This window comes from Hypanus sabinus, chromosome 7 (genome assembly GCF_030144855.1).
Source record: "Hypanus sabinus isolate sHypSab1 chromosome 7, sHypSab1.hap1, whole genome shotgun sequence".
In the NCBI taxonomy this organism is placed as follows: Eukaryota; Metazoa; Chordata; class Chondrichthyes; order Myliobatiformes; family Dasyatidae; genus Hypanus; species Hypanus sabinus.
In genome coordinates, this window is record NC_082712.1 from 11070152 (window position 1) to 11096530 (window position 26379).

Here is a 26379-nt window from a genome sequence, read left to right on the forward strand (position 1 = left end):
ACAGTAACAGAATGCAGGACAAAGTGTAAGTTATAGAAATTGCAGTGCAGGCTGACAATAAGGAGCAAGTTCACAAGAAGGTAAATTGTGAGGTCAAATGTTCATGTTATTGTACCAGGGGATTGCTCAACAGTCTTATAGCAGCGGGGTAGAACTGTCCTTAAACATGGTGATACATACATTCAAAGTTTTGTATCTTCTGCTGGATGGGAATTAGGTTTCAGAATCAGGAATCAGAATTAGAATTAGGTTTCATTGGCATATGTTGTGAAATTTGTTTTGTGGTAGCGGTACATTATTTGTATGTGTGTGTGTGTGTGTGTGTGTGCGCCTGTGTGTGGAGTTGTCAGGGTGCCGTCATGATAAGCTATTTGCACCGATCTTTTTGGTGATTGCTCATTGGGCGTATCTTGGGCATCTGAAACCTGGCGGAGCCCATCCCTCTCCAGGTTTTTGGAGCCAGCCGGATTTGAACTCAGGAGCTTTTGCTCCAAAGTCCAGCGCTGATGCCATTACTCTACCAGCCGGCACATTGTTTTATATATAATAATAAAATCTATCAATTACAGTAAACATATATATATAGAGGCACGGGTGTGATTGAAGCCTGTTTGAAGCAGGTAGGTACCTCGAACTGCTAAAGCGAGATGTTAAGGATATCAGTGACCACTCTAGCCGTATCTTTAGTACTTGGCCAGGTACCCTGTCTGGCCCGATGCTTTCCGTAAATTGATCCTCCTGAAGACTGCTCTCACGTCAGCCTCAGGACTGAAATCAAGATATCATCAGGGCTGTCAGAGTTTGTGATGGTTCTTCCATGTTTTGACGCTCAAAGTGAGCATAGAACAGGGGTGGCAAACTTTTTGACTTGTGGGCCACAAAGGGTTCTAAAATTTGACAGGGGGGGCCGGACCAGGAGCAGATGGACGGAGTGTTTTGGTAATACACCTCATAAGAGAAAATAAAATATCATGGGATATGTAGAAAACATGTGCTTTAATTTCAATTGAAAATGAACAAATGCATTACAACAAAATATCTGTCTTTGAAGTCCCATGGTATTTAGCTATTTATTGAAATGACTTTTAAAACACTGAAAATCAAATGAATAAAATACAGCTTTTTTTAATAGTAACAGTTATTATTTTAAAGCACTGAAAATTCTGTTATCCTTCAAGATATTATCATCATCACTCTCCTCCTGACTGTCTTTATTTCAAAAACGGTAGGAGATGCAGGTCTACTTGTCCTGCTCCTTCTTATTCAATTGTCCCCTGTGCCAAAACTCAACAACGACCAGCACAAGGACAGAACAGTGACAGCGCGCCAGTATGCGGAGCACGTTATTTGATCTGGAGCGCATTTTTTATTTTGAGAACGTACGTGCACCTGCACACTACTCATGTCTATCACTTAACAGAAATGACATGTAACATGTAAGGCTTATTGAAAAAAATATTTTCAAATGCATTTTTTACATAACACAACGAAGAAACTTATTTTTAATTTCAGTGGGAACAGTGTTGTTGGTCTCCCTTTTTAGCCAGCGCATCAAAGTCTGGATTTAGTTTTGTTGTGGCGATTCTCAGGATGGATCTGAGGTGTTGGTCAGTTAACTTGGATCTGTGGCTGGCTTTGTTGATGTTCATGACGCTGAATGCCTGTTCACACAAATAGGGTGAGCCGAACAAAGAGTAAAGCGCAAATGTAGAGTAATATGCTGCACCTCAACAAAGGTCAATGTATATAGAGTGTGTCATCTATTGGGAAAACGCCAGAATTGTGGGGAAAAAACGTTAACAAGGTTTATTAATATAATTTCATCAAGTTCTGCGGGCCGGATTAAAAAGCTTAACGGGCCGCATATGGCCCCCGGGCCGTAGTTTGTCCATGCCTGGCATAGAAGGTATTGAACTCATCCGGGAACGAAGCCTTGTCATCTATGTTGCTTGGTTTCACTTTGAAAAGGTGACAGCATGCAAGCCCTGCCACAGCTGTTGAGCATCCTCAGTGACTCAAGTTCAAAGTTCAAAGTAAATTTATTACCAATGTACATATATTCACCATAAACAACCATGGGATTAATTTTATTGTGGGCATTCTCAATAAATCCATAATAGAATCAATGGAAGACAGCACCAACCTGAGCATTCAACCAGAGAACAGAAGACACTAACTGTGTGAATAAATAAAAACAAACAAATAAACAAGCAAGCAATAAATAAATACCAAGAACATGAGATTAAGAGTCTTCGAATCAGAATCAGGTTTAATATCACTGGCATATATCATGAAATTTGTTGTTATGTACAATGCAATAAAAAACTGCAAGAAGTATATGTATACTTAAAAAGTTAAATAAACAGTGCAAAAAGAGAATAAAAAAACAGTGAGGTAGTGTTCATGGGTTCAATGTCCATTCAGAAATCTGATGGTGGAGGGGAAGAAGAGCCTGTTCCTGAATCGTTGAGTGTGTGTCTTCAAGCTTCTGTACCTCCTCCCTGATGGTAGCAATGAGAATCAGAATCAGAATTGGGTTTATTATCACCGGCATGTGTTGTGAAATTTGTTAACTTAGTATTACAGTTCAATGCAATACATAATCTAGCAGAGGGAGAAAGAAAAATAAAATAAAACATAATGATAAATAAACAAATCAATTACATATATTGAATAGATTTTTTTAAAGATGCAAAAAACAAAACTATTGTATATTAACAATAGTGAGGTAAAAGGCAGTGCTGGGTGATGGGGGTCCTTAATGATGGATCACGCCTTGAAGGTGTCCTGGATGCTTGGGAGCCTTGTGCCCATGATGGAGTTTACATCTTTCAGCAGCTTATTGTGGTCCTGTGCAGTGGTCCCTCCATACCAGACAGTGAAGCAGTTAGTCAGAATGCTCTCCACAATACATCAGTAGAGATTTGAGTGCCTTTGGTGACATACCAAATCTTAAACTGCTAAGGACTTTTAGCCACTGTCCTTAGAGATGTTGAAATTGCTCACCCTTTCCACTTCTGATTCCTTGATTGCAGATTACTGCATGTTCCCTTGTCTTACCTTTCCTGAAATCCACTATCAATGCTTTGGTCTTACTGACGTTGAGTGCAAGGTTGCTGCTGTGACACCACTCAACCAGCTGAACCGCCACTAACCTATCTCGTTCCTATACACCTTCTCATCACCACCTGAAATTATGCCAATAATAGTTGTGTTGGCAGCAAACTCATAAGTGGCATTTGAGCTGTGGTGAGCCATACAGTTCATGGGTGTAGAGAGAGCTGGGCAATCCTCGAGATGTACCAGTGTCAATTGTCAGTGAGGTAAGTCAAGGATCTAGTTGCAGAGGGAGGTACAGAGGCCCAGGATTTGGAACTTTTTGATAAGAACTGTAGGAATTATTGTGTTAAATGTTGAGCTGTAATCAATAAGCAGCAGCTTGACGTAAGTATTACTATTGTCCAGGTGATCCAAGGCCACGTGGAGAGCCAATGAGATTACAGTGGCTGTAGACCTATTGTAGTGACAGGCAAATTGCAGTGGGTCCAGGGCCTTGCTGAGGCAGGAGTTAATTATAACTATAACCAACCTCTCAGGGCATTTCATCACCATAGATATAAGTGTTACTGGATGATAGTCGTTAGGGCAGCTCACCCTGCTCTTCTTGGGCACTGTTATGATTGTTGCTCTTTTGAAGCAGATAGGAACTTCCAACCATAGCAATGAAAGATTTAAGATGTCTTTGAGAACACCTGCCAGTTGGTTAGCACAGGTTTTCAGAGCACTACCAGTACTCCATTGGAACCTGGCTCATCAACCTCTGTTAATAATCAGTTCTTTCACCTTCCTCCAAGAAGACCACATCCTAGTCCTCGAGGTTTGGGGTTCAGCTCAGGGCTAACAACCCTGACTGGTCAAAAAAATTGTTATGAAAACAGCAATGAAAAATCCTATATTCCTGAGTCTACACCCAGGATTTGCATGAGTGACAGTAGAGAAAACCGAGAGGAAGTCACTGGCACGATGAACTGACAAGATCAAGACCAAAAACGTCTTTTGGAATGTACGAAATGTGGGAAACCAAAGATAACTTAGCACTGTACCGTAGAGGTAGAAATGAGTACTCTGAACCACACCTGGGGCACAGCAGAGAAGATAGTCAAGGGTAGACAGAGATAGAGGACCTTCATTGCTGCCCTAAATGCCAGCAACGTAACAGGCAGTAACTAACTCTTTTACCTTGCTGACATTAAGTAAGAAGTTGTTGCTGTGGCACTACTCAGCCATATTTTCAATCTCCAACTGAAATGCTAATTCGTCACCACCTTCGATTTGGTCCATGACGCTGGTGTCACCAGAAAACTTGAAAATGGTGTTGAAGCACAGTCATAGTGTGAAGCAAGTAGAGCAGGGGCTGAGCACACAGCCTTGTGGTTCACCTGTGCTGATAGAGACCATGGAGAGGATGTTGTTGCCAATCTCAACTGACTGGCAAACTCAAGGGTCTTAAGGTGGATAAGTCAGCTGGACCAGATGGACTACATCCCAGAGTCCTGAGAGAGGTTGCTGAAGAGATAACGGATGCATAGGTCAAGATCTTTCACTTGATTCTGGCTTGGTCCCAGAGGACTGGAAGACTGGCAGATGTCACTCCACTCTCAGAAGGGAGGAATACAAAAGAAAGGAAATCATCGGCCAGTTAGCCTAACCACAGTGGTTGGGAAAGTGTTGGAGTCTATTATTAAGGATGAGATTTCTAGGTACTTGAAAACTGATGTTAAAATAAGTCAAAGCCAGCATGGTTTTTGTAAAGGGAGATCTTGCCTGACAAATCTGTTCCAGTTCTTTGAGGAAATAATAAACAGGGTGGACAAAGGAAAGGCACTGGATACCATTTACTTGGATTTTCAGAAGGCGTTTGATAAGGTGCCACACGAGGCTGCTTAACAAGATAAAATCCTACAAGAAAGACACTGGCATGGACAGCAGAGTAGTTGACAGGCAGTAAGTGGGAATAAAAGGGCCCTTTTCTGGTTGGCTGTTGGTGACTAGTGGTCCTCCTCAGGGACCGCTAATTTTCACATTGTTTGCCAGTGGTTTAGATAATGGAATTGATGGTTTTGTGGCAAAGATTGCAGATGATATAAAGACAGGTGGAGTGGCAGGAAGAGCTGAGGAAGCAATGCGATTGCAGCAGGACTTACACAAATTGGAAGAATGGACAAAAAGTGGCAGATGGAATAGTTTTGGGAAATGGGTGAAAATGCTTTTTGGAATAAGGAACAATAATGCAGACTATTATCTAAATGGGAAGAAGATTCAAACATCAGAGGTGCAGAGGGACTTGGGAGTCCTTGTGCAAGACTCCCAGAAGGTTAATTTACAGGTTGAGTCTGTGGTAAATGTTGGCATTTATTTCAAGAATAGAATAGAAAAGCAATGAGATAACACTGAGGCTTTATTAAACACTAGTCATGCCAGACTTGGCATATTGTCAACACTTTTGGGCCCCATATATCAGTGTTACGTACTTGTGACACGTGACAGTGGTACCCTTGTCACGTGACTGGGGTTGAAGCTATACTGGACTTGAGGTAATGGTCTTGTGATGGTGGAGTGATGTCATTTTCCCGCCAGTGGAGATCAGGTGACAGGTTTTTCTTTACAGGGTATTAAAGGGGGACCCCTCCCTGTGAGGAGTGGCAGTTCGTGGCGGGATTTGCCATGTTGACTTCATGCCACTGTGTGATTTAATGTGATGACGCAGTTTAGTTGAAGGATTAAGTTTTTATCTAATGCCTAAAGTTTAAAAGGTCATTGCCAGCAGTTTCTTTACAACATTGCTAGTTGAGAATCAGTGGAGAGTGAAGATCGGAGTTTGGGAGTTAAAGATCGAGGAGAATCGATTTTCGACAGTGAAACGGGTTCGACCTTGTTTAATCCTTATTGGGAAGGAATTTGTTGACTGTTCTTGTGTTAATCTCTGCAGGATAGCAGAAAAGATTGAGGACAATGTGATAAAGGAAAGGTCAGTGCCTTTAAGCCGTTTCGTTTCGTTTTGTAAATTCTTCTTGGGAGAAGTTCGACGTCAGGGATCGAAGCAAAACGACTTTTAAAGTCCCAAGTGACTTTATAGACAGTAGTAGGCCATTTGGCCTTCTGATTGGGAAGGATCCCGATTGACTTTATAGACAGGAGTAGGCCATTCGGCCCTTCTGATTGGGAAAGATCCCGTGACTTTATAGAGAGGAGTAGGCCATTCGGCCCTTCTAGCCAGCACCGCCATTCTGTCATCATGGCTGATCATACACAGTCAGTACCTCATTCCTGCCCTCTCCCCATGTCCCTTGACCCCGCTATCTATAAGAGCTCTATCTAACTCTCTCTTGAATGCATCCAGAGACTTGGCCTCCACTGCCTTCTGGGGCAGAGCATTCCACTTTGTGGGGATACACTAATCCACAACTGTTTTAATAAGATCTGCCTCACGCGACCACCTCTTTGCTGTCCTTATCTCTGCAGCCTCTGCCTGTATGCAGGTAGGAGGCCAATCAAATGTTCAGATATCCCGAAATGCAGTCCAGGTATGGAATGGTATGGATTCCTAATCATAGTACAGCAGCGGTTTAGTGTGTTGGTTCCTGGTGCTGCAGATTATATGCTGATGATAATCGGGCAGAGATTTCTTCAAACAAGCCTGATTGAACTCCTCAGCTATGATTTGAAGTGTGCTGGGGAGATCAGTTACATGTCAGATGATGGCAGTATTCAATATCTCAAAGCTGCTGTGCAGGTTGGTTCTGTATTTAAGAAAGCATATGGTACATTGGCCTTCATCAATCGTGGGATTGACTTTAGGAACCGAAAGGTACTGTTTCACCTATATAGGACCCTGGTCAGACCCCACTTAGAGTACTGTGCTCAGTTCTGGTCATCTCACTATAGAAAGGATGTGGAAACGATAGAAAGGGTGCAGAGGAGATTTACAAGGATGTTGCCTGGATTAGGAAGCATGCCTTATGAGAATAGGTCGAGAGAACTCGACCTTTTTTCCTTGGAGTGATGAAGGATGAGAGGTGACCTGATAGAGGTGTACAAGATGATGAGAGGCATTGACTGTATGGATAGTCGGAGGCTTTTTCCCAGGGCTGAAATGGCTAACACGAGAGGGAACAGATTTAAGGTGCTTGGAAGTAGGTACGGGGGAGATATCAGGGGCAAGTTTGTTACGCAGAGTGGTGAGTGCCAGTGATGGTGGTGGAGGCGGATACGATAGGGTCTTTTAAGAGACTCCTGGACAGGTACATGGAGCTCAGAAAAATAGGCTATGGGTAACCTTAGCTAATTTCTCAGATAAGGACATGTTCGGCACAACTTTGTGGGCTGAAGGGCCTGTATTGTTTGTAATATTATTTGCTTGGATTTATTCTTTTTTGAATATGTGGTTAAGATACTTCGGCTGATTTAAAGTTGGCCATTACTGATTATGTTTTTATTACTGTTAGACATAACAGTAATATTTAAATTTTGTTTGTGCCTTTTATTATGACTATTTTGGGTGGGATTTTTGCTTTAGCTTAATATACGTAGCTGCAAAATGGAGACTAGGTCTGAGATCTTCCTGCTTGGTATAGCACAGGTTTGGTCCGGGTGAATCACCTGTTCCAGAGCAGACTTGACCCTGTTGGCGATAGCCTTGGACAGGATCTTGTAATCCACATTCAGGAGTGAAATGGGCCTCCAATTTCTAAAGTCCTCCCTCTCCCCCTTCTGCTTGTAGATGAGGATGATGATGCCCTTCCTCATGGATTCTGACATGGTGCTGATATTATTGCGCCACCAAGCGGGACAAATACCAACTAAACTCTGTATAAGACACTTGCTCCTCTGATCCCCTTTAAATCTTTCCTCTCTCACATTAAACCTATGCTATCTAGGTTTGGATTCCAATTTCCTTATTAAAATACTGTGACCATCCTCTTTGCCTATGCCCCTGAAGCTGATTAAAACCACAGGTAATACCTACAGGAGGTGCTCCCTCAAGAAGTCTACATCAATCATCAAAGATCCCCACTACCCAGCCAGGCCATCTTCTCACAGCTCCCACGGACAGGAGGGACTGAATCCTGAAGTCCCACACCATCTTCTCACAGCTCCCACGGACAGGAGGGACTGAATCCTGAAGTCACGCACCACCACTCGGCCATCTTCTCACAGCTCCCACGGACAGGAGGGACTGAATCCTGAAGTCCCACACCATCACCCGGCCACACCATCTTCTCACAGCTCCCACGGACAGGAGGGACTGAATCCTGAAGTCCCACACCATCACCCGGCCACACCATCTTCTCACAGCTCCCACGGACAGGAGGGACTGAATCCTGAAGTCCCACACCATCACCCGGCCACACCATCTTCTCACAGCTCCCACGGACAGGAGGGACTGAATCCTGAAGTCCCACACCACCACCCGGCCACACCATCTTCTCACAGCTCCCACGGACAGGAGGGACTGAATCCTGAAGTCCCACACCACCACCCGGCCACACCATCTTCTCACAGCTCCCACGGACAGGAGGGACTGAATCCTGAAGACCCACGCCACCAGGTTGAAAGGTAAATTTAATGTCAGAGAAATATATACAATATACATCCTGAAATTCTTTTTCTTTGCAACCATCCATGAAAACAGAGGAGTGCCCCCAAAGAATGAACGACAGTTAAATGTTAGAACCCCAAAGTCCCCCCCAGCTCCCCCCTCCTGCAAGTAAGCAGCAGCAAAGCAGCAATCCCTCCTCGCCCACTGGCAAAAAAGCATCGGCGCCCCCCCACTGAGCACTCAAGCATGAATAAAGATACAGACTTGCCGCATCCCAGACTATTCGTTCACCTGGTAATTCGACACACCACAGGCTCTCTCTCTCCCTAGTAAGGGAAAAAGAGATGTCCACGTTTCACAGTGAAAGGGGAGACATAACAAACAACTCGCTGATTTATGATGTTAAAAGTCCGTTGCGTCGCTTTTTCCGAGCTCTGTGCCTAAAGAACTTGGGTCTCTGGGCACATAGCCATAGATCTTTGGTCTCCCACAACACCCCAATTTCTTGCAGAGGCACCAACCTTGAGTCCGCCTGCCTCCAGAGCCACGAAATCCTGAAACTCCAAAGGCGAGTTAATCTTCTAGGCCGTGTCCTCGGTATATCGATTAACTGTCAGTCCCATTCCTGCAAAGAACTGAAGTAAGCGTGTGATTACTAATTCCCTTCAACCCTTCAGTTGTTGAACCAACCAGCACAACCCTAATTATTACTTCGTACAGCGAGTCTCTGACCACTTTACATAAAAATGGTGTTAATTTTTCTTTGTTATAATTGTGTTTTCTTGTAAAATTGTGGATAATTTATGTATAATTAGTAGAGCAACAGTAAAATTGCTCTGCACAAAAATGGACTGCTTTGGTTCTAATTCTATTCTTTCTTGTAAGATTTCTATATAATTTATGTTTTTCTTGTGAATGCTGCTCATATGATGCTCTGTCCCTGTGAATCAGAATCAGTTTTATTATCACTAACATATGTTGTTTTGTGGCAGTTCAGTACAGGAATAACAAATTACTATACACTCAGTGGCCACTGTATTAGGTACACCCCTACACCAGCTTATTAATGCAAATATCTAATCAGCCAATCACATGTCAGCGACTCAATGCATAAAAGCATGTAGACATGGGTTAAGAGGTTCATTTGTTATTTAGACCAAATGTCGGAATGGGGAAGAAATGTGAATTAGGTGAATATGACCATTATTTGAGCCAGATGGTTTGGGTATCTCAGAATCTGCTGATCTCCTGGGATTTTCAAGCACAACAATGTCTAAAGTTTACAGAGAATGGTATGAGAAACAAAAATAAAATGCAGTAAGTGGCAGTTCTGTGGGCGAAAATTATTTGTAATGAAGGAAGTCAGAGGAGAGTGGCCAGATTGGTTCGAGTTGACAGGAAGGTTACAGTAATTCACAAAACCATGCGTTACAACAGTGGTGTGCAGAACAGCATCTCTGAATGCACAATAGGTTGAACCCTGGAGTGAATGGGCAATTGCAGCATAAGACCAGGAACATAAATATACCCAGTGGCCACTTTACTAGGTATAGCAGGCACCTAGTAAAGTGGCCATTGAGGATAACCTACAATAAAAAATTACTGCTGCAATTGGGCGCCATGGTAGTGTAGCAGTTGGCATGATGCTAGTGCAACTTGGAGCGCCGGAGTTTGGAGTTCTGTTCCGGAGTCCTCAGGTAAAAAGTTTGTACTTTCTTCACTTGTATGTGTGTGGGTTTCCTCTGGATGCTCTCAGTTTCCTCCCAGTTAGTAAATTAACCTGTGATTTGGCCAGGGTTAAGTAGGTGGGGTGCTGGACGGTGCTGCTCATTGGGCCAGAGGGGCCTGTTCTATACTGTCTCTCTAAATAAAATGAGACAAAGTGATGTAGCTGTAAATACGCTTGTGATTGTACCTATGCATACAAGTACTTGTACATATGACAAACTCGACTTTGACTTTCCTCACAATTCAGACTGGTATGCAGGCTTCAATGCACAGGAGCGCATGAGGCTGCAGAGGATTGTAGACTTGCCAGCTCTATTACAGAATCCTGCTCGACATCGAGGACATTTCCTCAGGAAGGAGGCATCCAGCACTAAGGAATATCACTGTCTGGTATATGCTCTCTTCTCATTGCTATCATTAGGGAGAAGCTAAAAAACTACACCATGAGGTTCAGGTACAACTACTTCCCTTCAACCATTCAGTTCATGAACCAGCTGGCAGAAACATAATCAGAATCAGGTTTATTATCACTGGCAGGAGTAATGAAATTTGTTAACTGAACAGCAGCAGTTTAATGCAATACATAATATAGAAGAAAAATAATAATAAATGAATACATCAATTACAGTATATGCATATTGAATAGACTAAAAGTCGTGCAAAAAAACACAATTATATAAAAAAAAGTGAGATAGGTTCAATGTCCATTTAGGAATCGGATGGCAGAGGGGAAGAAGTTGTTCCTGAATCGCTGAGTGTGTGCCTGCAGTCTTCTGTACCTCCTACCTGACGGTAACAGTGAGAAAAGGACATGCCCTGGGTGCTGGAGGTCCTTAATAATGGACGCTGCCTTTCTGAGACACCGCTCCCTAAAGATGTCTTGGGTACTTTGTAGACCAGTGCCCAAGATGGAGCTGAGTAAATTTACAAACTTCTGCAGCTTCTTTTGGTCCTGTGCAGTAGTCCCCCCATAATGTATGACCATTCTAATCAGTTTACATTATAATGGACATTTGCAGTTCTTTCTTGAAAATATTTGATTACATGTAGCAGCTATATTTCATTAGGAGTTTGAGGAAATTTGGTATGTCACCAAAGACACTGGCAAATTTCTACAGATGTATCGCGAAGAGCATTCTAACTGGTTGCATCACTGTTTGGTCTGGAGGAGCCACTGACTGCACAGGAACAGAAACAGCTGTAGAGAGTTGTCAACTCAGAGTTACAAGAATCACTCGTAATAATGATCAGTGAGGTACAGAGAATCTGCATTTATCTACAAATAACTTTCATTATTTCAACTATAAAGCAAGTGTGCTCACAAACTAACTACCTGTGTGCACTCCACTAGAATCCCTGACCCTCCATGCACAGTCAATGGAGAGAAACGGTGTTACCAGGAAAGGAGTCTATGCTGGCCAGGTGTTCCTCGTGGTCTTGATCTCCACGTGTCCGTGGGATCCTCCTTCTCCGTCATGGTTGGTCTCTGCCTGCTGGAGAGTTATCGCCCCTGCTTATTTGGGGCTCCTGATCCTTATACTGTTCCTCATCAATTGAACTGGTGGATCTCCATTCCTTTGACTCAAGGTCATCTGACCTACCTGGGTCACCTTCTTTCTGCTCATTGTACAGGGCTACAACCAACATTGTTTCCCTGTCCTGCCCACTCCAGACTTGTGTATTTGAGTCTTTCAACTCCGTCTGGTCCAAACCCATTAAACTAGGCAACTCAGACAGAGTCTAACGAGATTACAGATGGATTCTTTGGTAGGTCTGGTATTTTACATAATAAGTAGCTACTCCTCTGAGAATGGAATTACCTGAAACTTCCTGTGTCCACATTCAATTGCTCTGATTAATTATCCCAGAGCAAGGATCAGTTCAGAGTCCACAGAATGGGGGAAAACAAAGAGAACTGGGGTTGGCTGCTTTCCCTGTCCTTGATTAGACTGTAGTTTCTTCTGGACAGCATCAGTCAGCTCCATCATTGGCACTAGTCTCATTAGCATTCAGGACACCTACAAGAAGCGATGCCTCAAAAAGGCAGCATCCATCATTAAGGACCCCCATCACCCAGGACATGTCTATTTCTCATTGCTACCATCAGGAAGGAGAGACAGGAGCCCAATTAGCAATTCAGGAACAGTTTTTTCCCCTCTGCTATCCAATTTCTGAATAGATATTGAACCCATGAACACTACCTCACAATTTTTTCCCTCTTTTTGCACTACTTAACTTCTTTTTAAAAAAACAATAAACTTCTTTAAACTGTACTTTACAGTTTTTATGTATCACAATGTACTGCTGCTGCAAAACAACAAATTTCAGGCCATATGCCAGTGATAGAAACATAGAAAACCTACAGCACAATACAGGCCCTTTGGCCCACAAAGCTGTGCCGAACCTGTCTTTACCTCAGAAGTTACTTGGCTTATCCATAGCCCTCTATTTTTCTGAGCACCACGTGCCTATCCAGGAGTCTCTTAAAAGACCCTATCATTTCCGTCTCCACCGCAGTCACTGGCAGCCCATTCCACGCACTCACCACTCTTTGCGCAATAAACTTACCCCTGACATCTCCAGAGGGTACATGTATATGTGCACCCTCTAGCAGTACATCAACAAGGCTTGGACGGATGAGAACATCCCACAGCAATGGAGAAATGCAAACATTATTGTTGTTTATAAGAACAAGCATGACAAGGCCATCTGCGGCAATAGTAGGGGCATATCCCTCCTTTCTGTTACTGGAAAGGTCTTGGCTAAGGTGATTCTTCAGAGGCTCATCAGCAACATCACCGAGTCAATGCTGCCTGAATCGGAGTGTGCATTTAGGAAGAACAGGAGCAAGATCGACATGATTTTCACAGCCCGGCAGCTTCAGGAAAAGTGCCGGGAGCAACATCAAGAACCTGTTTATGGCCTTTGTTGACCTCTCTAAAGCATTCGACGCTGTGCAAAGTGAGCTCTTATGGGATGTTCTCCTCAGGTTTGGCTGTCCCAATAAATTTATTAACATCCTTCTTCCAGTTCCACGATTGGATGACTGCCCGGGTGACCATAGGAGGACAAGAGTCCAAGCCCTTCCTTGTACGCACAGGGGTGAGGCAGGGGTGCGTGCTAGAGCTAGTTCTTTAATATCTTCCTCATGTGTTACCAAGCTTCTTCACCACGAGATTGAAGACAGCAGTGGTGTGGCGGTGGATGTCAGATTAGACGGCAACCTCTAGATTAGACGGCAAACTCTTTGACATCAGGAGGCTCCACGCAACCACCAAACTATGTAGACAGCGGGTCCTGGAGCTGCAGTATGCAGATGACTGTACTCTTGTGGCCCATACTCTAGAGGATCTTCAGGCTATCCTTACTGTGGTGGTGAGAGCATACAGCAGGATGGGGCTGACTATCAATACCACCAAGACAGAAGTGGTTTGCCAATGGAGTATCAGTGTCCCATCCACCCTACCTACTTTCAGTGTTGGTGATGAAAAGCTGTCAGTAGTGCCATTTTTCAAATATCTGGGGAGCATTCTCTCTGAGGATAGTGGCATTGGCAATGACTTCCAGAGCTGCATTAAACAGGCATCAGCTGCCTTTGGGAGACTTCGGCGTAGAGTCTTTCAGAACAGGAGCCTTCGTCCCTCCACAAAGGTCGCTGTATACCAAGCGGTCTCTGTCACTACCCTCCTTTATAGCTGTGAAGCTTGAGTAACCTACAGCCGTCACATCAAGTCCTTGGAGTGCTTCCACATAAGCTGCCTTCAGCGCATCCTGGGAATTACCTGTTGTAAGCGGGTGCCTCACACTGAAATATTTGTAAAGACCAACTGCAGAAGTATTGAGGCCATGATCACCCAGAGTCAGCTGCAGTGTCTGGGGCACATGATAAGGATGCCCCCATGTCAGCTATCCCATAGGGTGTTATACCAGCAGCTACATCATGGTCGACGCTCAGCTGGAGGGCCGAAGAAGCGCTATAAGGATCAGGTGAAGAATGATTTAAGGAATTGCAAGATCAGACCTGAGGACCTGGAGGATGTTGTTACTGACCGTAACACTTATCAGCTGTGTAGGGACGGAGTTCATATTCTGGAGATGGAAAGAACAACCAGAAGACAGCAGAAGAGAGCCCAGAGAAATGCAGCCATTGTTGCCACCACTACCACATATACATGTCCCATCTGCAATAGAGCTTGTGGGTCCAGGATAGGACTGTATAGTCATTAAAGATCTCACCGTTAAAGAAGTGGTCATTGTCATTGGATTTCGATGGACAACCAAAGAAGGCCTACTTCCAAGCACCTTAAAACTGTGCCATCTCACTCTAGCCATTTCAGCCCTGGGAAAAAGCCTCTGACTATCCATACGATCAATGCCTCTCATCATTTTATACACCTCTATCAGGTCACCTCTCATCCTCTGTCACTCTAAAGGAAAAAAGCCAAGTTCACGCAACCTATTCTCATAAGGCATGCTCCCCAATCCAAAAAGGCAAGAATTATACCAGTGCCTAAGAAGAATATTGTGAGCTGCCCTAATGACAATTGTCCAGTAGCACTCACATCTACAGTGATGAAATGTTTTGAGAGGTTGGTCATGACTAGACTGAACTCCTGCCTCAGCAAGGACCTGGATCCACTGCAATTTGCCATTTGCCACGATAGGTCTATGGCAGACACAATCTCAGTGGCTCTCCACACGGCTTTAGACCACCTGGACAACACAAACACCTATGTCAGAATGCTGTTCATCGACTATAGCTCAGTATTTAACACCATCATTCCCACAATACTGATTGAGAAGTTACAGAATCTGGGCTTCTGTACCTCCATCTGCAATTGGATCCTTGACTTCCTAACCAGAAGACCGCAATGTGTGTGGCTTGGTGATAACATCTCCTCCTTGCTTACGATCAACACTGGTGCACCTCAGGGATGTGTGCTTTCCCACTACTCTACTCTCTAGATACCCATGACTGTGTGGCTAGGCATAGCTCCAATACCATCTATAAATTTGCTGACGATACAACCATTTTTGGTAGAATCTTAGGTGGTGACAAGAGGGTGTACAGGAGTGAGATATGCTAACTAGTGGAGTGGTGTCACAGCAACAACCTGGCACTCAACATCAGTAAGATGAAAGAGCTGATTGTGGACTTCATGAAGGGTAAGACGAAGGAACACATACCAATCCTCATAGAGGGATCAGAAGTGGAGAGAGTGAGCAGTTTCAAGTTCCTGGGTGTCAAAACTTCTGAGGACCTAACCTGGTCCCACCATATCGATGCAGTTATAAAGAAAGCAAGACAATGACTATACTTCGTTAAGAGTTTGAAGGGATTTGGCATGTCAACAAAAACACTCAGAAACTTCTATAGATGTACTGTGGAGAGCATTCTGACAGGCTGCATCACTGTCTGGTATTGTGAGGGGCGGGGTGCTACTGAGCAGGACCGAAAGAGGCGGCAGAGGGTCATAAATTTAGACAGCTCCATCTTGGGTACTAGCCTACAAAGTACCCAGGACATCTTCAGGGAGTGGTGTCTCAAAAAGGCAGCATCCACTATTAAGGAAGTCCAGCACCCAGGGCATGTCCTTTTCTCACTGTTACCATCAGGTAGGAGTACAGAAGCCTGAAGGCACACACTCAGTGATTCAGGAACAGCTTCTTCCCCTCTGCCATCTGATTCTTAAATGGACATTGAACCCCTGGACACTACCTCACTTCTTTAATATATATAATTTTTATTTTTGGACGATTTTCAATCTATTCGATATACGTATACTGTCATTAATTGATTTATTTATTTACCTTCTGTATTATGTATCGTATTGAACTGCTGCTGCTAAGTTAACAAATTTTACGATGCCTGCCGCTGACAATAAACTTGATTCTAATTCTTCTAAATTCCAGCGAGTACAGTTCCAGGCGACTCAATCTCTCCTCATAGTCGAAGCCCCTCATCTCTGGAATCAACCTGGTGATCCTGCTCTGTACCACCTCCAAAGCCAGTATATCTTTCCTCCAGTAAGGAGACCAGAACTGCACACAGTACTCCAGGTGCAGCCTCACCAGTACCCTGTATAGTTGCAGCATGACCTCCCTGCTCTTAGGTTCAATTCCTTTGGCAATGAAGGCCAACATTTTATCTACCTTCTTGAAAGCATGCTGCACCTGCAAACCAACCTTTTGTGATTCATGCACAAATACTCCCAAGTCCCACCGCACAGCAGCAAGCTCCATTTTTTGTTACCATTTAAATAATCTGCTGTTACACTTTTCTTTCCAAAGTGGATGACCTCACATTTACCAATATTGTATTCCATCTGCCAGACCCTTGCCCACTCACTTAATCTATCTATATCCCTCTGCAGAATTTGCTTTCCTACTCAATTTAGTATTATCAGCAAACTTAGATACACTACACTCATTCTCCTTCTCCAGGTTGTTAATGTATATTGTGAACAATTGTGGGTCCAGCACTGACCCCACACTCCGTGATGCTGCTGCGAATCAGTTTCTCGTTATACCTGTGCACATAAATACTTATCCATAAGACAATAACCCGCTGGTCTGATGAACTGAACTGCACACAATATTTAAAGTGGAGGCTCATAAGTTTTTGATTAGCAAGGGCGTCAGGGGTTCTGGGGAGAAGGCAGGAGAATGGGTTTGAATGTGAAGGAATAGTTGACCCTCGACTTCTATTTAATGTTCAGAAATGTGAATATGATTCAATTGTTATCTCTGATCACGCTCCTTTAAACCTAATATTTGAACTGGAAGTTGTTGCTTCTACAAGACCACTTTGGTGCTTCCCAGAACATTTGTTACAAGGTTCAGAATTTGTTGAGTTTATTGATACTCAGATAAACAAGTTTTTTCTCTTTAATAATACAGGAAACGTTTCAAAGTTAGTGATTTGGGATACATTAAAAGCTTATTTACATGGTCAGATTATTAAGCTGAAGAAACAGATAAGAATGGAATTAGATAAAATTTCTAAACAGATTAAAGATTTAGATAACATCAATGCAACCTCTCCAAATATTGATTTGTTTAAAAGAAGAGTGGAATTACAATCACAATATAATTTATTATTAACTTATCCTATTGAAGGATATTTGCTTAAATTGAAAAGTCAGTTTTATATTTTTGGGGATAAAGATATTAAGCTCTCAGCTTCCCAGTTAAGGGCAGCCAGAGCTAAAAGACAAATTGTAAAGATCCATAAAGATAATGGGGATTTAGTAAGTAACCATGAAGACATTAATAATATTTTTCAGGATTTTTATTCTGATCTTTATAAATCTCAATTTCCTGCAGGTTCCTCCAAAATGAATACATAAGATTAAATTTCCTCAAATTACTGTCGAAGATGAACAGATGCTTGATGCTCCAATTAATGAGCATGAAATTCAGAAAGCTATGTTGTCAATGCAATCAGGTAAAGCTCCTGGACTTGATGGCTATTAGGATTTTACAAAAAATTTGAAAAAATTACTTTTTCCATATCTTTTGGAAATATTTCATGAATCTTTTGTGAAGGGTAATTTACTTTCTTCTTTTTATGAAACTTCTGTTTCCGTAATCCTTAAGAAAGATAAAGATCCTACTGAACGTGCATCATATAGACCTATTTTGTTATTAAATGTGAACACAAAAATTCTCTCTAAGATAATGGCTAACTGTTTGGAAAACACTTTAACTAAAATTATTTCTATGAATCAAACAGGCTTTATTAAAGGCCGTTACTCTTTCTCCAATGTTCGGAGACTGATGAACATTATATATTCACCATTATATAAGAAACCCCAATGTGTTATTTCTCGACGCAGAAAAGGCATTTGATAGAGTTGAGTGGACATATCTGTTTAAGGTATTAGTAAAATTTGGTTTTGGTAATAATTCCAATAGATGGTTTCAAATGATCTGTAAGAATCCTACTGCTACTGTTATTACGAATAATCTTAGATCCTCTTTTTTTTCACTTTCACGAGGTACTAGACAGGGATGTCCATTAAGCCCTTTATTATTTAATCTTGTACTGGAGCCTTTGTCCATAACACTCTGTGAAGCCAAAAAATATTCATAGTATCTCTATAAATGGGATTTATATAATTCTATATATAAATTTATATGATTCCTCTTTATGCAGATGATTGTTTGGTTTATATTTCGAACCCTGAAGAATCTATTCCTAATCTTCTGGAAATACTAAATGATTTTGGAAAATTTTCAGGATATAAACTTAAATAAAAGTGAATTGTTTCCATTAAATGCTCCTGTTTTCATATATAATGATATCCTATTTAGAATTGTTAATTCTTTTAAATATTTAGGTATTATAATTACTAAAAATATAAAGATCTTTATAAAGCTACTGTAGTTCCTTTAATGGACTTTATGAAACAATTATTTTTCAGATGGAACCCACTTACACTTTCTTTAATAGGTCATATCCATGCCATGAAAATGATGATTTTACCTAGATTTTTATATATTTTTCAAAATATACCTATCTTTTTAACTAAAATTTTTTTGATCAAATTGATTGTATTATTTCATCCTTTATTTGGAACAATAAAAGACCAAGAATTAATAAGTATCATTTACAAAAATCTAAAAAAGATAGTGGACTTGCACTTCCTAATTTAAGATTGTATTATTGGGCTGTTAATATTCGACTATTATGTTTTTGGCTATATTGGCTCAATAAGAGCCAAAAACCAGCTTGGATTAATTTGGAATTAAAAGCTATCAAACCATTTAACCTCATTATTAGGAGCTCCATTACCTTTAAAACTCTCTAAAATTCCAAATTTAAATCTTTACCCTGTTAATAAACAGTCCTTACGGATTTGGTTTGAGTTTCGCAATTTTTAAAATTTTAAACAATTTAAATTGTTTCGCTTTCTATATCGAATTTTTTTATTTATACCTTCAATAACTGATGCAATTTTTCTATTATGGAGAAATAAGGGGATCTGTTTTTTTGCAAATTTATTTTGTGATGGTCGATTGATGACTTTTGAAGAGTTAATTAGCAAATATTCTCCCTCTCATACATGCTTTTTGCAGTATTTTCAGTTTAGACATTTTTTACAAAAATACTTATCTAAATTTCCATATATGCAAGAATCTGATTTGTTGGATATGATTTTGAATATGAATCCTTTAGTAAAAGGTTCTATTGGTGGAATTTATTTTTACTACAAAAAGATAACCTCTCACTTAAGATTGAACAAGATTGGGAGAGAGAACTTAATATGACCTTTGTTAACGAAGATTGGTTGCAAGTTCTGAAAATGGTCTTCTTCTTCGATATGTGCCAATCACTTTAATTCAATTTAAAATTGTTCACCATTATTATTTAACAAAGGAGAGACTATCTAAAATATTCCCTAATATAGACAATTACTACGATAGGTGTAAAACTGAAGTAGCCACTTTGTCTCATATATTCTGGTCATGTCCCTCATTAAAATCTTTTTGGAAATCTTTATTTTCTACAATTTCTAAAGCTCTGAAAATTAATTTACAACCTAACAGACTAACTGTTCTATTTGGAATAGTTCTGCATCATATTCAGGGTATCTCATCTTCAGAGTAACTTGTAATTGCATTTGTTACATTGTTGGCAAGAAGGACTATTTTATTAAAATGGAAAGATACCTCTGTCCCTACATTAATTTAATGGTTTTCTCAAGTAATGTTATGTCTTAGTTTGGAAAAAATCTGAAGGAAAACTTTCGATCCTCGATTTGATTTTGAGAGAAGATGGGGCTCTTTTGCCAAATATTGTCATTTAATTTGTATTATTTTGTATGGTTTCCTTCCAATTTTATTTTATATAAACATGAATTGGCGGTTAATGATTCTTTTTTAAATAGATGACGGTAAGTCGTATTGCTCTGGGAGTTGATTCCTAATGGTGTTTTTTTTCTTTTTTTCAGTAAGTTGGGGCTCTCTTTTCCTTCTTTTCTTTATAATTTTTTTTCATTATCATATCTTATCCTTTTTTGTTAAGTTTTTTTCTTCAGCTTTATTAATTGTATATATATCAACTTGAAGTTTTGTATCATTTTATAGCTGTATAAGATTATGTATCAATAAAAGGATTCTAAAAAAAGAATGTGAAGGAAATTAGCCATGACTGAATGGCGGAGCAGACTCGATGGGCCAAATAACTTAATTCTGATCTCCAGTCCTGATGAAGTGTCTCGGGCTGAAACATCAACTGTTTATTCCTTTCCATATAGATGCTCTCTAACCTGCTGGGTATGTTAGCTGGATTTCCAGCACCTGCAGAATCTCTTGTGGACATATATAAAGATGCCGGCAAAGGGCCAATAACATCATGAGGGTTCACACGCACTATGTTCACAGACTGTTTGTCCCACTCCGATCAGGGAGGAAGTTATGCAGCATCCTTGCCAAAGTACATATGTGTCACTATATATAATTGTGAGATTCATGTCCTTGCAGGGACACTCAATAAATCTATAATAACCATAACAGAATCAATGAAAGACCACACCAACTTGGGCATTCAACCAGTGTACAAAAGACAACAAATTGTACAAATACAAAAATAAAGAAATAATAACAAATAAATATGAAGAGACCTTGAAAGCGAGTTGGTAGGTTGTGGGAACAGTTCAATAATGGGGTGAGTGAAGTTATCCTATGGTTCAGGAGCCTGATGGTTGAGGGTTAATAACTGTTCCTGAATCTGGTGATGAGGCTCCTGTACCTCCTTCCTGATGGCAGCAGTGAGAAGATAGCATGGCCTGGGTGGTGGGGGTCCCGGAGATGGTGGAGGCTGTTTTCCAGAGACAACTTTTCGTGTAGATATGTGAGGAGGGCTTTACCCGAGATGGACTTTTCCTTTCAGGGGCATTGGTGTGTCTCTCCACCACACACTATTGTTTCTATTTCTGGTCCTATATTCCAACATATCTCCCGCTCCCTCTGCCTTTGCTGCCCATTATTGTAAACTTTCACCTTGCCGTGGATCCATCCCTCTCCCCTGCTGTCGCCGCACCTGGGCCCGGTTACTCTGGCAACCGCCCGCGTCCCCTTCTCCCCACCCCCTCTGCACTGCCGGTTGTCAGGGTGAAAGGTCAGTTGCCGCACGGGCTGCCGGGAGAGTGAGGCCTCGTCCGAGTCACGGAGCGGCGCGGAGGGAGCGGTGCGGCTCTGCCCGGCACAGGTCAGGTCCCGGTTCTGGTCCCGGCTGGCCGCCGGTGCGACGGTCAGTGGCAGCGGCCGGACGGGAGAGAAGGGCGGCAGGGGAGGGGGGGGGGGAAGGTGAGAAATGCGCGATGTGATGACGTAATGGCAGTCGACTGTCACCGCCGCGAGGGCGGGAAGTGCCGCCGGCTCTTTCCCTTCGCATCTCTCTCAGCCTCAGGACTGGGTGAATACCCGGGACCGTCGCCAGCGATGGCAAAGCTGTCTTTGGTACACTACTGCTAATTGTCCGATTTTTCTTCTCGAGTTGAAAGCCCAAAAGTAGGCCTTCCGGTACTGATGCGGTAGATTAAGGTGGCACCACCCACTTGACCCATCTTTTATTGGTGGCTTTTGTGTTGATTGATGGGAAGCAGCGGGTTGTCATTGGTGGTTCTGGAGGGAGTCAATGGGCAGTCATTGATGGGTTTGTGGTGTTTGATGGGAGTCAGCGGACAGTCATTGGTGGGTTGGGGCTGTTGTATGGGAAACTACGGAGAGTCATTGGTGGGTTTGGGGCTGTTTTATGGGAGACCGCGGGGATATCAGAATCAGGTTTAATTACCAGCAAACGTGAAATTGGTTGTTTTGTAGCAATCAGTACATTACAATACATAGTATAAAACTATAAGTTACAATAAGTATACATAAAATTAAGACCATAAAATATAAAAAATTAAATTGCATAAATAGTGTAAAAAGGAAGGGGAAGTATTGAGGAACTGTTCGTGGGTTTATTGTCCATTCAGAAAAATGATGACAGAGGGGAAGAAGCTGTTCCTGAGTGTGTGTCGTCCAGCTCCTGTACCTCCTCCCTGATAGGGTTAGGTTTCTACCCACCATTGACTTTGCATTTGACATCAGTAAGACCAAGAAACTGATTGAGAACTTCAGGAACTGGAAGTGGAGAGAACACAACCCCCATTGAGGGATCAGAAGTGGAAAGGGTGAGCAGTTTCAAATTCCTGGCTGTCAGCATCTCTGAAGATCTATCCAGGGGCCCAGCATGTTGATGCAATTACAAAGAAGGCACAACAGAAAGTGTATCACCAAGACACTCATAAATTTCTGCAGATGTACCATGGGGAACATTTTAACTGGCTGCATCACTGTCAGGTGTGAGGAGGCATAGCAAACACCGGAGGGCATATGTACAAAATTAAGGGAAGGAAGTTTAGGGGAGACATCAGGGGTAAATTTTTTACACAGAGGGTTGTGAGTGCCTGGAATGACTTACCAGGGATGATAGTGGAGGCTAAAACATTAGGGGTATTTAAGAGCGTCTTGGACAGGCATGTGGATGAAAGAAAAATGGAGAGTTATGGGGTAGTGTGGGTTTAGTACTTTTTGAAGGATTATATGGGTCGGCACAACATGGAGGGCAGAAGGGCCTGTACTGTGCTGTAGTGTTCTATGAACGGGAAAAGCAGAGAGAGTTGCAAACTCAACCAACCCTATCGTAGGCACTCACCTCCCCAGCGTCAAGGACATCTTCAAAAGGCAATGCCTCAAAAAGACAGCATACATCATTAAGGATGCCCAGCACCCTGGACATGCCCTCTACAAAAGGGCTGTTTGTTGGGAGATAACAGACAGTCATTGATAGGATTAGAGTATTTCATGGGAGACAGCGGGCTGTCATTGGTGGGATGGGGACCATTGGAGGGTTTAGACTGATGGGAGATAGCGGGCTGTCATTGGTGGGATGGGGACCATTGGAGGGTTTAGACTATTTGATGGGAGACAGCGGGCTGTTATTGGTGGTTTGGACTATTTAGAAACAACGGGCCGCCATTGGTGGGTTTAGACTCTTTGATTGGAGACAGTGGGCTCATTGGTGGATTTGGACTCTTTAGAGACAATGGAGCTATCATTATGGGTTTAGACAGTTTGATGGGAGACAATGGACTGTCATTGGTAGGTTTAGACTGATTGGAGACAACACGCTGTTATTGGTGGGTTTGGACTGTTTGATGGGAGATAACGGGCTGTCATTGGTGGATTGGAGACAGTGGGCTGTCATTGGGTTTGGAATGTTTGATGGGAGAAAATGGGTTGTCATTGGTGGGTTTAGACTGTCTGTTGAGAGACATCAGGCTGCAATTGGTGGGTTTGGATTGTTTGATGAGCGATTGTAAGTGGTGCAAGGTCTTTTCCTATTGGATGTTGATTGTTGGGAAGGTCTGATCATCATTGGTGGCTTGGGGCACAATTCATAATTTGCTTTTTTAAACAGGAGATTCCGGGAATCCAGGGTAAGACACACAAAGTCCTGGTGGAACTCAGCAGGTCAGCTGTAAACAGTCATCGTTTTGGATTAAGACCCTTTATCAGGATCTCGGCCCGAAACGTCGACTACTTATTCCTCCCCATGGACCTGTTGAGTTTCTCCAGGACTTTGTGTGTTTGTTACTCTGGAAAGCTGGTTTATTATTGATGTTTGTATTGAGGTACAGTGATAAAACTTTGTTTTACGTACCATCCTTACAGATCATCTCACCACGTCAGTGCATTGAGGTGGAACAAGGTAAAGCAATAACAGAACAAAGTGTTACAGATATAGAGAATGTGCAGTGCAGGCAGAAGATACGGTGCAAGGCTGTAATGAGGTAGATTGTGAGGTCAAGAGTCCATCTCATCATACTGGAGAACAACTGGCGTACCTCCTGAACTAACAAAATGGCCACTGAGTGTATGTTCATGGTCTTCTGTTGCTTTAGCCCATCCGTTTCAAGGTTCGGTGTGCTGTGTGTTCAGAGATGCTCTTCTGCACAGCACTGTTGTAACACGTATTTATTTGAGTTACTGTTAACTTCCTGTCAGCTTGAACCAGTCCAGTAATTCTTCTAACTTCTCATTAACAAGGCGTTTTCACACTCGGAACTGCCACTTGCTCAATGTTTTTATCTTGTCATTTTTTGTTCATTTTTTTAAAATACATTTTTTTAAATTGAATTTTCAAATGGTTACAGAAGGAAAAAAAATTATCAATCCTTCCCCCTCCCTTTAACCGCTCCCCCCTAACATATCCCTGTAGAAAGAGAAAAAAAAAGAAAGAAAGGAAGAATGCCTGGATATCGGAAGATCCCCACATGCTCCATGGAGTTCATAATAGCTTTAGTATATATATTTATTTCTTTCCTCAAATAACCAATAATTTTATCTTCAGAGCACCTATATATTTAATCCTGACGATATTTGATATTTGTATAACGATAATATATTTGTCCTGACGAAGGGTCTTGGCCCGAAACGTCGGCAGCGCTTCTCCCTATAGATGCTGCCTGGCCTGCTGTGTTCTACCAGCATTTTGTGTGTGTTGTTGTTTGAATTTCCTGCATCTGCAGATTTCCTCGTGTTTGCTCTATATATTTAATCCTATCTTTTGTAAATAAGGGCGCCAAATTTTCAGAAATATTTCATATTTATCTTTTAAATTATAAGTAATTTTTTCAAATGGAATGAAGCTAAAAGCTATATCTATTTTCATTTTCTTAATGTATGTTAAAATTCTTTTACTTTTCACCGGTCCATTAAGCCCATTAACATTAAAACTTTAAAAATTCAGTAAATTAGTCATTATTTTTAACAGGGTTACTCCAGTCTATAGTAATACCTAACTTTTCAACTTTTGTAGTACCTTGGGGAATCTTTTAAAAATTCTCTGTGTTGCTGTGTCTCCCCCCCGATTGTCCAGGCAAAGAAAGAAAGATTAAAGAAAAATAGATTATAAAAAAAAATAACAAAATACCCCCCTACTAATGTTGTGAATAAAGAAAAAACACATTACCCCCCTCCGTTGTGCGGGTCATGGCAATCGCCATGATTACACACGTGAATCCCGTAGCAATCGATCCGAAGTTCCCCCAGCTCCCCTGTAACATAAAAAAGTATGTATAAGAGAAGAAAAAATAATATCACTATTCTCGATTAATATTTCTCAAATTTTTACCTTTCTCCCCCTGTGTCATATAATTAAGAATATATTTAAATATTCTTCTGTCCTTAAACATCCATCAATTCCATTCACTGCCCCTGTCTTCATCTTTAATCCGTTTCACTTTTAAATCTTTGGCTGTGGTTAGCGAATATTTGGGAGTTCTTGTGCAAATTCTTCCGCAACCCAATAATCAGTAAAAGATCTTCTTTTTCCGTCATCCAAAAAAATTATCAGGGTTGCCGGGTGGCACAATATAAATTTATAACCCTTTTCCCATAAAACTTTTTTCGCTGGGTTAAATTCCTTCTTTCTCTTCAAAAGGTCATAACTTATATCAGGATAGAAAAGAACTGTTTTCCCTTCTATCATCAATGGCCCGTTTCTCTTTCTGGCACGTTGGGCAGCTGCCTTCAAGATCTTTTCTTTATCTTGATACCTTAAGCATTTTATCAAGATTGATTGTGGGTTTTGATCAACTTGAGGTCTTGATCTTAAGGCTCTATAAGCCCTTTCAATTTCAATTAACAGGGTTCCTTCTTCCATTTCCAGAATCCATTTTTAAAAAAAATTTATTGGATCCTCTCCCTCTATACCTTCTTTAAGTCCAACAATCTTAATATTATTTCGTCTTAAAATTTTCAAGTACATCCACTTTTTCCAACAACCGTTTTCTTTCTGATGTCCAGGCAGAAATATTATCTTCCATTTTATTCACTCTATTAATGGTGTCTCCCGTTATTTCTTCCAAGTTTTTAATTTTCCTATCCATTTTGTCCTGTCTTTTCATCATTTTATCAAACATAATCTTCATATTTTTAATATCTTTTTAATTACCTTTAATGCTTTTAATTCATGTATTATTTGCACCAAAGATTTT

General features: G+C 41.5%; 1 protein-coding gene and 1 long non-coding RNA gene across 8 annotated transcripts in view; one reads left to right on the forward strand and one right to left on the reverse strand.

The window, feature by feature from the left end:
* Positions 1–1065: 1065 nt before the first annotated feature.
* LOC132396565 (uncharacterized) lies at positions 1066–21329 on the reverse strand. The gene is made up of 3 exons (XR_009513023.1): positions 20956–21329; positions 9121–9234; positions 1066–2501 (listed from the first exon to the last, which is right to left on the reverse strand). It is a non-coding gene; the product is annotated as an uncharacterized LOC132396565 (long non-coding RNA).
* Positions 21330–21444: 115 nt separating this feature from the next.
* LOC132396564 (zinc finger protein 131-like) overlaps positions 21445–26379 on the forward strand; it is a 125613-nt gene continuing 120678 nt past the window's right edge. For 3 of the 7 annotated variants that reach the window (XM_059974221.1, XM_059974219.1, XM_059974220.1), the window contains exon 1: positions 21448–21542. The gene's annotated coding sequence lies outside the window, so the exon portion shown is untranslated. Of the gene's footprint in view, positions 21585–21674; positions 21794–26379 lie in introns of those variants that run through there. The other 4 variants (XM_059974218.1, XM_059974214.1, XM_059974215.1 and 1 more) reach the window with 4 other exon arrangements.